This window comes from Phocoena sinus, chromosome 8 (assembly GCF_008692025.1).
Source record: "Phocoena sinus isolate mPhoSin1 chromosome 8, mPhoSin1.pri, whole genome shotgun sequence".
NCBI classification, from domain to species: Eukaryota; Metazoa; Chordata; class Mammalia; order Artiodactyla; family Phocoenidae; genus Phocoena; species Phocoena sinus.
The window spans coordinates 4,857,386-4,869,895 of NC_045770.1; the positions used below are offsets into that span (position 1 = coordinate 4,857,386).

The window sequence follows — 12,510 nt, forward strand, 5'->3', positions numbered from 1 at the left end:
TTAAGACCATTACAGATCCTAAGTGTACCAGTTTCAAGTAGATGGCTACCATACCGGGATACATTTCTTTAAAGTACACATCTTTAAATTTTCCCGTCCAACCCTGTGCTTCTATGGGAACCTCATTCAATCCCTTCCCTCCTTCTCTGCTAGAAAACATCTAGAATTTTGGTCTTTAGAAAAAGACCAAAATTATACTGAAGTTGGCAAGAGTGAGATTATTATGCATGTTCACTCCCTAATTTCTCTCCAGGATGTGGTGAAATCCTGCTTCACGTCCATGCCCTTGAAATTCTGCTGTGGTCAAGGCCACGTTTTATATTCAGTGACGCCCACTGAAATGACTAAACGCTGAGTGGACCCGAATCTCTGCAGTGACATTAGATGATGCAGTATTTGGCAAGGGTGGGTTTGGGTACTGGGTTAAATTATGTAGGTTAACCCCGTCCCCAACATTTAGATTCCAAAGGCGTCAGAAGGAGGGTAAGGTACAAATATAAAAGAAAAAGATCGAAACAGAAAAGGGAGAATGTCAAGATCTGTTCTGTTACACAGACGCTTGTTGCAGGTCGAAGTGCTGCGCAGCCTTCAGAGGCTGAACAAAAGGAGCAGGGGGAGAAGCAAGGGCAGTGCCATCTACGGGCAGGGGTTCACTTGTCTCCTGGCCATGCACCTTCGGGGGTTGCTGCTCTTTCACCCTTTCTTGTCCTTCCTCTCCCCCGCCAGGTCACTTCCAATCTTCTGGTCCATAACTCTGAATGAAGAAGACAACCAAAGGAACTTTTAGGCCCAGATTCCAAATAATAACCGATGCGAGTTGATTTTACACCAAAATGCTTAAGAGATGGAGAGACGAGGAGCTTCCCGACTTGCGGCAACGCCCCCTCTCCTCCGCCGCGCGGTGACAGTACCCAGGGGTCAGCTGGCAGTGGAGAGGAGTCACTGCCATAGTCTCGGAGGAAGTCTCTTCCTGCTGCTGCTGCTGCTGCTGCTGCGGCAGGTTCTGTGTTTTTGCACCGCAGCACAGTGCAGAAGCCGAGGCCGCAGACCTCGCCCAAACCCCCGAACCGGCGTCCGGGCCGCGTTCCCGCGCCCAGCCGGCCCCAGAGCCTCGGGGTGGGGGGGGTGGGCCGAGCCGCGCGCCTCTCGCAGCACCCCCGCCGCGCACGTGCGCTCCTGGGACAACGGCAGGCGAGGCCCGGGCGCGCCCCCGCCGTCCTCGGCCGCGCGCGCGCTCCGCCCGCCCTCCTCGCGCGTGCTCGTGCCCGCGACCGCGGCGGCGCGCCTCTTCTCCCCGCTGCGGGCGTCGCGGGCGCTGGAGGAGGCGGAGCGCGGGAGGCGGAGGCCGGGCCAGCGGCGGGCCTCCGGCGGGCGCGCGCGCCGCGAGTGGGGCGGGGGCGCTGCGGGGGCGGCCCGAAGGCGGCGGGCGAGGGGCTTGGAGCCGGAGGACCGCGTCCCCGGGGCCGACTCGGCCGGGTGAGGGCGAGCGCGGTGCGTGTCGGAGGTGAGGACTCCGAGGCCGCGGCCCGGAGCCCGGCGTCCCCGCCCCCGAGCCTGACGGGGCGACGCGGCGGGATGAGGCGCTGGCGCGGGGGGCGCCCGGCCGAGCCCCCGCGGCTGCCCTGGGCGGCCAGGCGCTAGGCTCGGCGCGCGGGCGGTGCTCGGCAGCGGCGAGGACCGGGACGAGGAAGAGGACGAGGACGAGGAGGAGGAGGAGGAGGGCGTCGGGCCCGGCGCCCCGCAGGACAGACACGGAGCGGCGAGCGGGGCGCAGCGACGCCGCGGCGGCGCGGCGGGGCCGCGGGGCTCGGTGAGGCGGGGGCCGCGGGAGGGCCGGGGGCGCCGGTGACGTGGGCAGGCGCCGCAGGGGAAGGCTGCGGGGGCCTGAGTTTCCTTGTCGGGAGAAATTCTTTTTAAAGTAAAGGTTCGGGATCGAATGTTCTTAGAAGGCCATCTCGGGTTTCCCCCGTCCCCGCCGACTCCGTCTCTGGCCTCCCGAGGCGGACCGCGCTCGGGCCGCTGCCTCCCGCGCCTGCCGCTTCCCCGCGGCCTCGTCGGACCGGGCCGGGCGGTTCCTGGCCTGCTGCGGCGCTCCGGACCCGAGGCGAGGGCGGCGGGCCTGGGGGCTCCGGGGGCGTCCTCGCCGTGCCCGCCCCCTGCCGTGCTCGCCGGCTCACCCGTGGAGTTTTCCCTCTCATCTTTCTAATTGGCTGAAGTTGCCGCTGCACATTAGACGGTGCTGGTGACTTAGTGCCCTTTTCCCCCGCCATCACCCCCCACGCCCCCTTCTTGCCTTTCTCGATTTGTTGACTTGAGTAAATATTCATATTAAAACATTACCCAAACAGGTGACGAGAAACGGTAGAGGGAGAAAGTCAAAGCTGATTTCTTAGCTGTAGTCTACTTTTGGACCCTTTATAACTCCACCGTCTGTTGCTGAAGCTTAAGGAAGGTGGGGGGGGGAGGAGGAGACCCCCAGCAGGATGCTTGGGATGCAGTTTGATAGTTATCTTTTAGGAAATAGAATTTGGATCATTATAATTTTGATCCGCATGCAGAATTGCAGTCTGCTTTTAAACTGCTTGGGGCACTGCATGATGCTACATGGATAGCTGGCAGCTGGGCCACATTGCATTGTTGTCAGCATCTTTTATTTTCGATTCTTTCACAGTTTTGTTTGGCACAGATTTAGACCTTTTAAGTCAGTCTGAATGGGAATAACTTCTGATACATTGGTTGCTTTTGTAAACGTTGTCTGTATTTGTATTTCTGTTGGAAGAAAAAAAGCATATGGTGCTAGAGTACCGTGGCTCTTAGGGTCCAGAAAATGTGCTAGTTTGAATCAGTAATTGAATTTGTTGTAATATTTTTGGGTAGTGACGGTTGTGATTCATTAATATATTTTTCCTTATTGGGTAAATTGAAATCTAACTCGGAATCTTGACATTTGGTCCTTGAACTTGAGAGTGAAGGAAATAGAAGCTTTAATTGCTGCTACAACATGATGTCAAAGTTTTTCAAGCCCTCATTGGTGTGAATTATTTTTTAATAGGGCTGTTTGTGAAGATGGAATATTATGATGTTGTGATTACCATTTTCAGGAATATCTGGAGTCTACTTCATTCCTAAAATTGGGTGTGTGACGCTTTATAGAATAAGTATCCTAGAACGGTGTGAGGTTGGAACTGTGCTCAAGCTGGTTATCTTCATACCATCGTCCCTATAGCTGTCCGTGGAATAAAGCAGCACTTTGGACAGAGACTTGTCCAGGCCTAGCTGGGGTGGAAGCCCAGTTTTTTACTGTATGGTGATGCACACTGAGGTGGGTGATAGGGTGTAAGTGGGCCACAGAGGAAATGTTAGTTGGAAGAACCTTCGTTGGTTATATAACTTTTTGTTTTCTAGGGCGAGACCAAGAAGCAGACAGGCAGGCTCAACTGTCATTAGAGTCTTTGATGTTGGTTTGAATTCCAGTAGTTTCGTTCCTCTTATTTTCTTTTCCTAACCTCCACATGATTTTCTAATCACCAGAAGCTATTCCACAGTTGGGCCAAGACTTTTTTTTTTTTTTTTTTTTTTTTTGCGGTACGCGGGCCTCTCACTGCTGTGGCCTCTCCCGTTGTGGAGCACAGGCTCCGGACGCGCAGGCTCAGCGGCCATGGCTCACGGGCCCAGCCGCTCCGCGGCATGTGGGATCTTCACGGACCGGGGCACGAACCCCTGTTCTCTGCATCGGCAGGCGGACTTTCAACCACCGCGCCACCAGGGAAGCCCCGGGCCAAGACTTTAATGGCGGTTCATTCGTCTCCATTTCTCTTTCTCTTACTCTGTGTTTAGATGACTTGTTCAGCAGTGTTTCCCCTTTCTAAGCTGGTCTGGGTGTATTGTCTGCACAGTACACATAGGTTCGCTATTGACTGTAAATGCATTTAACAAATGTCAAGAATTAACAGCTGTTTTCTTCAGAAGACTGTGATAGCAGAATAAAAATCGAATGAAATGAGCTAAACGTTTTCATTGCATTTAAAGATTTTGACTAATATTCTTGAAAATCTTTAGGGTTTAACCCATTAATGAGAAATTTGATGTCCATGGAAGTAGTTAAGAGGCAGCAAGGACTTGAAATCAGGTCATAGTTGCAGTTAATGCTGCTTAGTAGCTGTGTGGCCTTGTCCCTGCTTTGGGCAAGTTATTTACATTTCTGAGCCTGTTTTCCTTAGGTGTAAAATGGGGATGAGAAGGCTTGCACTATCTTCCTTACAGAGGAGGGGTCAGATGAGAGAAAGGATGTGAAAATGCTTTGTAATACTTCTTATACGTGTAAGGTATTACTGTCATTACCTATAAACTTAGTATTGAGCTGTTTTAAATGTCTTACTATCAGTTTTAAAAAATGCACATAAGGAATTAGAATGTGTTAGATCTCTTTGAGTTCCAGAATCGTGTGATTCTATCTCATTCTTAGGAGATCCATATGTGGTGTCTACAGTTTTGGACTCCAGAGTTTTGATTATTTTGGGACAGATGTCAAGTTTATTGAGACTTTGAGTTTCTTTTAAGTATCAGTTCAGAATATTAAAGGAGATTACAAGTTAGGAGTTAATGAAAAGAGCTGTTTAGCAAAAAATATTTTGTCTGCATTATTTAGGACAGACATTGGCAAAATTCAGCATGTAGGCCAGATCTGGCCTGCAGCTTGTATTTTGTATGGCCTGTGAACTAAGAATGAACATTTTTTAAATGGTTGGAAAAAATAAAAAGAATATTTCATGATGTCCAAGTTACATGTAGTTCAGATATCAGTGCTCATAAATAAAGTTTTATTGGGATACGGTCATACTTGTTTATGTATTGTCTGTGGCTGCGTTGGCAGTACAGCAGCAGAGTTGATTTCTTGCAACAGAGACAGTATGGCCTGCATAGCCCCCAAATTTTATTAGCTGGCCCTTTCCAGAAGAAGTTTGCCAATCTTTGATGTAGGACTTAAAAATTTTTGCTTTACTTAGCACAGAGTTATTTCCTATCATAGCATTATAGGGGTTAAGACCCCTGGAAAGGTACTAATTTTTGCTTTGGAGTCAGATAGACTTGTATTTGAGTACCAGCTGTGATGTAAACTTTGATCCTGGACAAACGAATTAACAACTTGGTGTTCACGTACCTCCTTTGTAATCAGAGAATATAGAATCTGTCTTAGAAGGTTGTGGTGATGATTAAATGAAATGTTACACGTCAAAGCTTAATACGATTTAGGCATACAGTAAGTACTTAGTAAGTTATACATGACAGTGATCATAAATTCTAGTGTAAACAATAAGCCTAAAATATTGCACATCACCTTGCCCCAGTATTATAGAATTGTTCTCCTGAGTGGTATGCTACTTGGTATGGAATTTTCTCCTTTACTGAAACAATTAGTTTAGTTAACAACTGATAATTGGAATAGCTTGAGAAGTTTCCCGTATGTTGTACTGTATTCTTATTAATCACTTGCTTATTTAGATGATTAAGAATGGGTGAAATGCTCTTTTTTTCAGAGATCCTGGTTCTTGATAATTTCTTGGTATTAATATATGTTTGCAAGCTGAATTTAAATACCAGTTCTATGTTGGTTTTGGTGTTTCCTGTTTTTTATTTATTAATTTTATTTTTTTGCTGTACGTGGGCCTCTCACTGCTGTGGCCTCGCCCGCTGCGGAGCACAGGCTCCGGACACGCAGGCCCAGCGGCCATGGCTCACGGGCCCAGCCGCTCCGCGGCATGTGGGATCCTCCTGGACCGGGTCACGAACCTGTGTCCCCTAGCATCGGCAGGTGGACTCCCAACCACTGCGCCACCAGGGAAGCCCTGTTTTTTATCTTTTTGAGACAGATATTTGAGAAACAACATTAAATAAGGCCAACGTTAGATAACTTTTTAAATGTATTTGACACTCTAAGTCTCCCTTATGATTTGCATTAGCATCTCTCTAATATCCTCTTCAGAATTGGAATAATAAAACTTAATTTTTTCCCTAAAGATAAGACCTAGTGTACTATCTAGAAGCTTCGATGTTAAGCTGCTTTCTGAAGTATGTGGTTTAAATTATCTTACAATTGACAAATTGGATGTGCTTCCCAACTTCAAGTGCTGGTTTATTTAACATTAATCCTAAACTAAGAGTGAGCAAATAAACAGAGGCCATTGTTCTGACTGAGTCAAACAGAACAGAATTGGGGCCAGTGTGACTCTTGCCATCCTACAAATTGTGCAGTTTTACACCTCAGGTGTTGCTTACATGCAGTGGAATGATACAAGGGAGACATGGGAGGGCATTCATGCTGTCCCCATTCTGTCCTTGGTGGGGCAGAGGGCCTTTCATCAAACTGTAGAGCTGCAGCCCCTGGAAAACTACACTGCAGGGTTCTGATTGTAGCACCTCAAAAACAGTAGAGGCCTAAAGAAGACCCACCATCACAAGGAGACACTATTCTCTTTTGAGGTTAAAACATATAAACAACAAAACCAACCAGAGATTTCCTCTTTGAAGAGATGCAGGTTGAGAGGGAATACTCCTCATGGTAGCAAAATGTAAAGATTTGGTAAAATAGATGTTCATAGTTTCATAGTATCCCTGGACAAGGGGACTTCCTTGGTATTTAAAGGAGATTGTTTTAGGAAGGTAAAAGGAGGTGAGAAACAAGGTGTTTGGTTTAATTTCTCATAAGAAATTTATGAATCAGAATGTTCAGAGTGGAAGTAGAATTCTGATTTTCAGGGAGATCCTTTTATTTGGCTTATGATCATATATTCATTTACTACTTTATTTTATGCCATGGATCATAGTATATACATTAGTATTGGAGGCTGTGGAGATGGAAAGCACTGAGAGGAAAAGCATACGTGACCCATGTGGTATAGGATATGTTTACGTTGTCTCTGTTAGGAAAGATAGGCACCACATTCTGGGGAAGAATTCTAAAATAAATATTCCATTCATTTTCCCTTAAAATAGTAAAATTTTTATTATCTGGGGTTCAGCCTTGTGGTCTTGGGCAGGCCATTTGATTGCGTTGTTTTTGTTCCCTTGTGTTCTGTTCCCTTGTGTGTAGGATGGAAACAGTAATTCCTTTTCCTCTTTTTATTGGTGAGGTATGTGGTGAAAGGACTCTTAAGATGAGTAGTATTTTCAACAGTTTTGAAGAACATATTATGTGTACTTTATAAATTACCTAGTATATTAAGGACAGACAAAGGAGATCTTTGTTTAACAGAGAAAGGAGATTTGAACTTGAAGTCAGGACCTGGGTTCTTCTCTTGGCTCTGCTGTAAATAATCTGTGACTTTGGACGAGTAATTCATTTCTCTAAACCTCATTTACCTTATATGTAAATTGAGGGGTCAGACTACAGGTCTCTAAGATCCTTTCTTGCTCCAAAATTCCATGATTCTTTGATTTTTTTTTTTTTTTTTTTTAAAGTAGGGACCATCCTCTTGCACTTGCCCAGTTTCCATTGACCTTCTACCTGAGGAGAACCTGAAATCCAGTGGTCTTCCGGATTCGGTAACAATCCTGGCTCCGGTAGGATGCAGGAAACCAAATCTCTTTTATCAGTGAATTGAGAAGTATCCATTCAGTACAAGTGAGTATTTTGTACCATGCTAAATGCAGTGGAAGATAGATATGAAAGAAGGTGGCATTGAGTCTCTGCCCTTAGGAAGTGTTCATTCCACTGGGGAGATAAACTATATTATGAAAAAGAATATTTATAAAAGAGTAGACAAGGGGACAGTGGGATGATCCCTGATCTGGTGGTTCGAGGACTTGGGTGTACTATTGGAGAGGATAGTTTGTGGCTTTGTGGCCATGTGGCCCTGAACATTTGTAACATGAGCTTTGTAGACTGTCTCCAGCTCTGAAATTTAGTCATATTCTCTTTGACAGAGAGGCAGCATCTTTGAATCAGCCTGTTAGGAGACAGCTCAAGTGAGAACTGCTCAATCCAGGCCAGAGTTTTATGCTCATTTTGCATAATTGCTTGATTTACTGGATAGAAGGAAAGGGTTACTTTAATTTGCTGGAAATGCATTCAAGGGGCAACTTTTCTTCTGGAAAAGTCAAGCATGTGAGAAGTGACAGGAGACCAAAGTGTCCCTGCTTCTGGGTCAATAACTCTGAGCCCTGGATCTCATTCATTTTTCCCTTCTTAAGGCTTTCACTCCTGCCATTATTTTTTTCCTTAAATTATTATTCTCTCCTTACTGGATCATCTCTTTTAGTATGCAGACATGCCCTATATTACTCGCAGCAGTGATTAATTGTTCACCAAATGCCATTCTCTGCAACTTCATTTCAGTAATATGGCCCTCAGGTTTTCTGTGGCACATGGATGCCCAACTAGACTACATTTCCTAGCCTCCCTCTTACAGCTCGACGTGACCACATGATGAAATTTGGGTAAATGGATATGACCAGAAGTGATGCGAGTGATTTCTGTGTCATGGCCTTAGAAAGGAAAGCAGGTTGCTTTCTGCTTCCTTTCTGCCAGGAGAATGTAGTGCTGGTACATGTTATTCAACCTTGCAGGTGAGAGCAGAACTTTAGGGGGAGATGGATCAGTAAGATGGATCCTTGGATGGTCTCGTGGAGCAGAGCCACCCCTACTACTGCTCATTTATCTCTGGGTGGTTAAGTGAGAAAGGAATACAGTTTTGTCTTGTTGGAGCCCCTAATACCTTAACTGAATAAATCACGTCTGTCAAACCACCCTCTCCTCCACCTTAATGTTTCCCTTCAACTATTGCCCAATTTCTTTGTTCCCTTTTGCAACAGGAGAGGTTTATGTTTGCTGTGTCTACTTCCTTACCACTGGTTCTCTCTTTAGCCTGATCCGTTTGAGCTCTTGTTTCTCCACTCACTGACATTGTTTTTAATCAAGTCTGCAATGACCTGTGTCTTGTCAGAGCCAGTGATCAGCAGTGTCTATGTCTTATTGACCTCTCATCAGCATTTCACATTGGCCAACTACTTTCTCTGACCTCGTAGCTACTCATTCTCTATGTCTTTTTGCAGCTTATCTCTACCCACCCCCCACTCTAAAATTTGGAGTGTCCCCGGGCTCTCCTCGTGTGATTTCATCCATTTTCATGGTTTCAGATACCATTTATATGCTGAGGGAGCTCAGATTCCTTTTTTTTCCCCCTTGAGCTCTAGACTCATCTAACGCCATTCCTCCACTTGGATGTCTAATAGACATCTCAAATGTAATGTGAACAAAGCAGAACTATGAATTACTCTTTCTTTCATTTACTCTTCCCTCCTCCACCTTTCCAAAGTCTTCATCTTCTCAAGTGAAGTGACACCACTGTCTACCCAGTTGTGCAGGCCAAAACCCCTGGGGTTATCCTCCATTTTTTCTTCTCATCTCATATTAAAGTCCCGTTAGCTCCACCTACAGAATACAAACTGGACGTGACTACGTTTTTTCATAGTTTTTTCACTGTTAACACCTAGGCTGGCAGCCTTTCTCCTCTGGAAAACTGCCAGCAGACTTCGCTGCCTCTACTCTTGCCCTTACTCTCCTCACCCGTCCTATAACAGGAGCCAAAAATAATGTTAAATGTTAATCAGATTGTATCACCTGTTTACTGGCTTTCCAGTACACTTAACACTAAAACTAAAACTTAAAGGTTTATTATGGAAACAAAATCTCCACTGTGGCCATTTGTGAGGCCCTGTATCAGCGGTTTTTAATTGGGGAAGATCTTGTCCTTAGGGGACAGTTGGCAGTGTCTGGAGTCATTTTTGGTTGTCAGGACTGGGGGACGGGTGGTGGGGGGAGTGTGCTGCTGGCACCTAGTGGGTAGAAGCCAGGGATGCGGAGCATCCTGCATTGTACAGAACAGCCCCAACCACGATGAAAAATGTCCAGAATGCCTGCAGTGCATGGTCTGGCTCCTTGCTTCCTCTCCAACCTCGTCTTTCTCTGTCTTCTCCTTTGTTCACAGGGCTGCAATCACAATGATGTGATTCTTCCTTTTTTTTCCTTAATAGGCTTTTTTTTTTTTTTTTTTTTTTTTTGAGCACCTTTAGGCTCACAGCAAAATCAAGCAGAGGGTACAGGTGTTTCCCACATCCTGCCGGCCCTTACACACACAGCCTCTTCCACTGTCAACGTTCCCCACCAGAGTGGGACGTTAGTTACAACTGATGAAGCTGTGGCAGCACACCATTACCACCCAAAGTCTGCAGTTTTATTAGGGTTCATTCTTGGTGTTGTACATTCTGTGGGTTTGGACAAATGTATAATGACATACATCCACCATTATAGTGTCATACAGGGTAGTTTTCACTGCCCTAAAATCCCCCTGTGCTCTGCCTGTTCATCCCTCACCTCCCCCCGCTCCCAACCCTTGGGTATCATGATCTGTTTAATGACTCCATAGTTTTGCCGTTTCCACAGTGTCTTATAGTTGGAATCGTACAGTATGTAGCTTTTTCAGATTGGCTGCTTTCACTTAGTAATGTGTATCTAAGTTTCTTCCGTGTCTTTTCATGGTTTGATAGCTCATTTCTTTTTAGCACTGAATAATATTCCATTGTCTGGATGTACCACAGTTTATCCATTCACCTGCTAAAGGACATGTTGGTTGCTTCCAAGTTGTGGCAGTTATGAATAAAATTGCTATAAACAATCCGTGTGCAGTTTTTTTGTGGACATAAGTTTTCAGCTCCTTCGGATAAGTACCAAGGACTGTGATTGTGGGATTGTATGGTAAACGTATGTTTTGTTTTATAAGAAACTGCCCAGCTGTTTTCCAAAGTGGCTGCGTTGCCACCAGCAGTGGACGAGCGTTCCTTTTGTCCCACATCCTTGCTGGCACTCGATGGTGTGAGCATTGTGGATTTAGGCCGTTCCAATAGGTGTATAGTGGATGATGCTCTTTTTTTTATCCCTTGAAGAAGCTAAGCATGTACCTTTTCAGGGATTTACAGTTGCTGTTCCTTTTGCTTGGAATGTACTTCCTTCAGATCTTTGTGTGACTGCCTTCTCCTACCCCAGAGAGGCCTTTGTGATTACTGTGTACATGCAGTACCCCAGTCTTTCTCTTCTATATTACCCCATTTTATTTTCTTCATTTTAGTTTATTTGCTTATGTTTTACATTTATAATCCCTTGTTCTGCAGGCTGTTTGAGGGGCATGGGCTCTGTCTAGATATGTACTGTATCCCTAGCTTTCCTATTAAAACATATTTGTTGATGCCAGAGAGGTGCCATCCATCGTGGGGATGGGAGACAAGGTTTTCAATGTTAATGATAAATCAGAGCATCCTGAGAGCAGCAGGGAAGTTTATGATTTTCTGGAGGATGGAAAAAAATCCCTTGAGACAAGGCTGCTTTAGTCTTAAGTAATTAATTTTGTAGGATGGAGGAATTTACCTCGATTTTTGTGAGGAGGCAAATGACAAGAGTAAGCTGACAGCAGGGAATTTTTAAGAGAGAAAGGTTACTTCAGGGTTTAACTTCCATTTTGCCTTGTGTCTCATACCACTTGTCTCTGCATATAGAGCTACACGTTCATACTGCAGTTACATAGGCCTCCCGGTTATACATAGTTTTACCTTTTCCCAGTATCAGAGTTTCTTCTACATTTTCCTTGGAAGAGAAGCACATACCCTCTGCCTCTGTATTTTCAGTGACTGAAAACTCAGTTACTCACCTGACAGCCCAGTTCTTTTTTTTTCTAATTGAAGTATAGTTGATTTACAGTGTTGTGTTAATTACTGCTGTAGAGCAAAGTGGCTCAGTTATACATATGTATACACGTTCTTTTTCGTATTCTTTTCCATTACGGTTTATCACAGGATACTGAATATAGTTCCCTGTGCTATGCAGTAGGACCTTGTTGTTGCCCAGTTCTTTTTAAAAGGAGTTCTTATTTTTAAAAATTCCTCATTATATTAGAGTGGAATGTACCTGCCTGCATTTCCAACACCACACAGATCCGCTCTGTTTTTCACATGATGGCCTTCAGCTGTCATGGAAAAATGGCTGGTTCTTTGATCTTCCCACCAACTTTTTCTCTTTCCAGGCTCAATGTACTTATTTTCTTCAACTGTTCCTCATATGCCTAAGATTTTTAGCTCCTTTTCCAGGAGCTATTTACAAGTTATTAATCAAGCTAACTGATACAGATGTTCCATTGCCTACCTTAACAAAGAAAACTTCATAATGACCTAACTCAGGGTCAAACAGGGAATTTTCAGATTCCTCTGAGTTCTGCTCCAGAACATGGTAAAGGGCAAAGATCCAAACTTCAACCCAAGATTCCATTCTCCCTCCAGGTTCCTTGCATGAGGGACTTTTTGCATGTGCACATATGTGGACACTCGAATCCGTGCATCCCCGTTCACCTTTCAGACAGCAGCTCTTTGATCATCCCTTGGACCCAGCGATATAAATACCGATGGTGGGGTCATCTGCCGTTGGGAGGATCAACTCACTCAGGGAAGAGACCTGAGCAAAGCCTA

General features: G+C 45.3%; 1 protein-coding gene across 2 annotated transcripts in view; it reads left to right on the forward strand.

Annotated features, from left to right (window-relative positions):
- Positions 1-1,703: 1,703 nt before the first annotated feature.
- Positions 1,704-12,510, forward strand: part of ARHGAP32 (Rho GTPase activating protein 32) — a 271,983-nt gene continuing 261,176 nt past the window's right edge. For both annotated transcript variants that reach the window (XM_032640154.1, XM_032640155.1), the window contains exon 1: positions 1,704-1,810. The gene's annotated coding sequence lies outside the window, so the exon portion shown is untranslated. The remainder of the gene's footprint in view (positions 1,811-12,510) is intronic.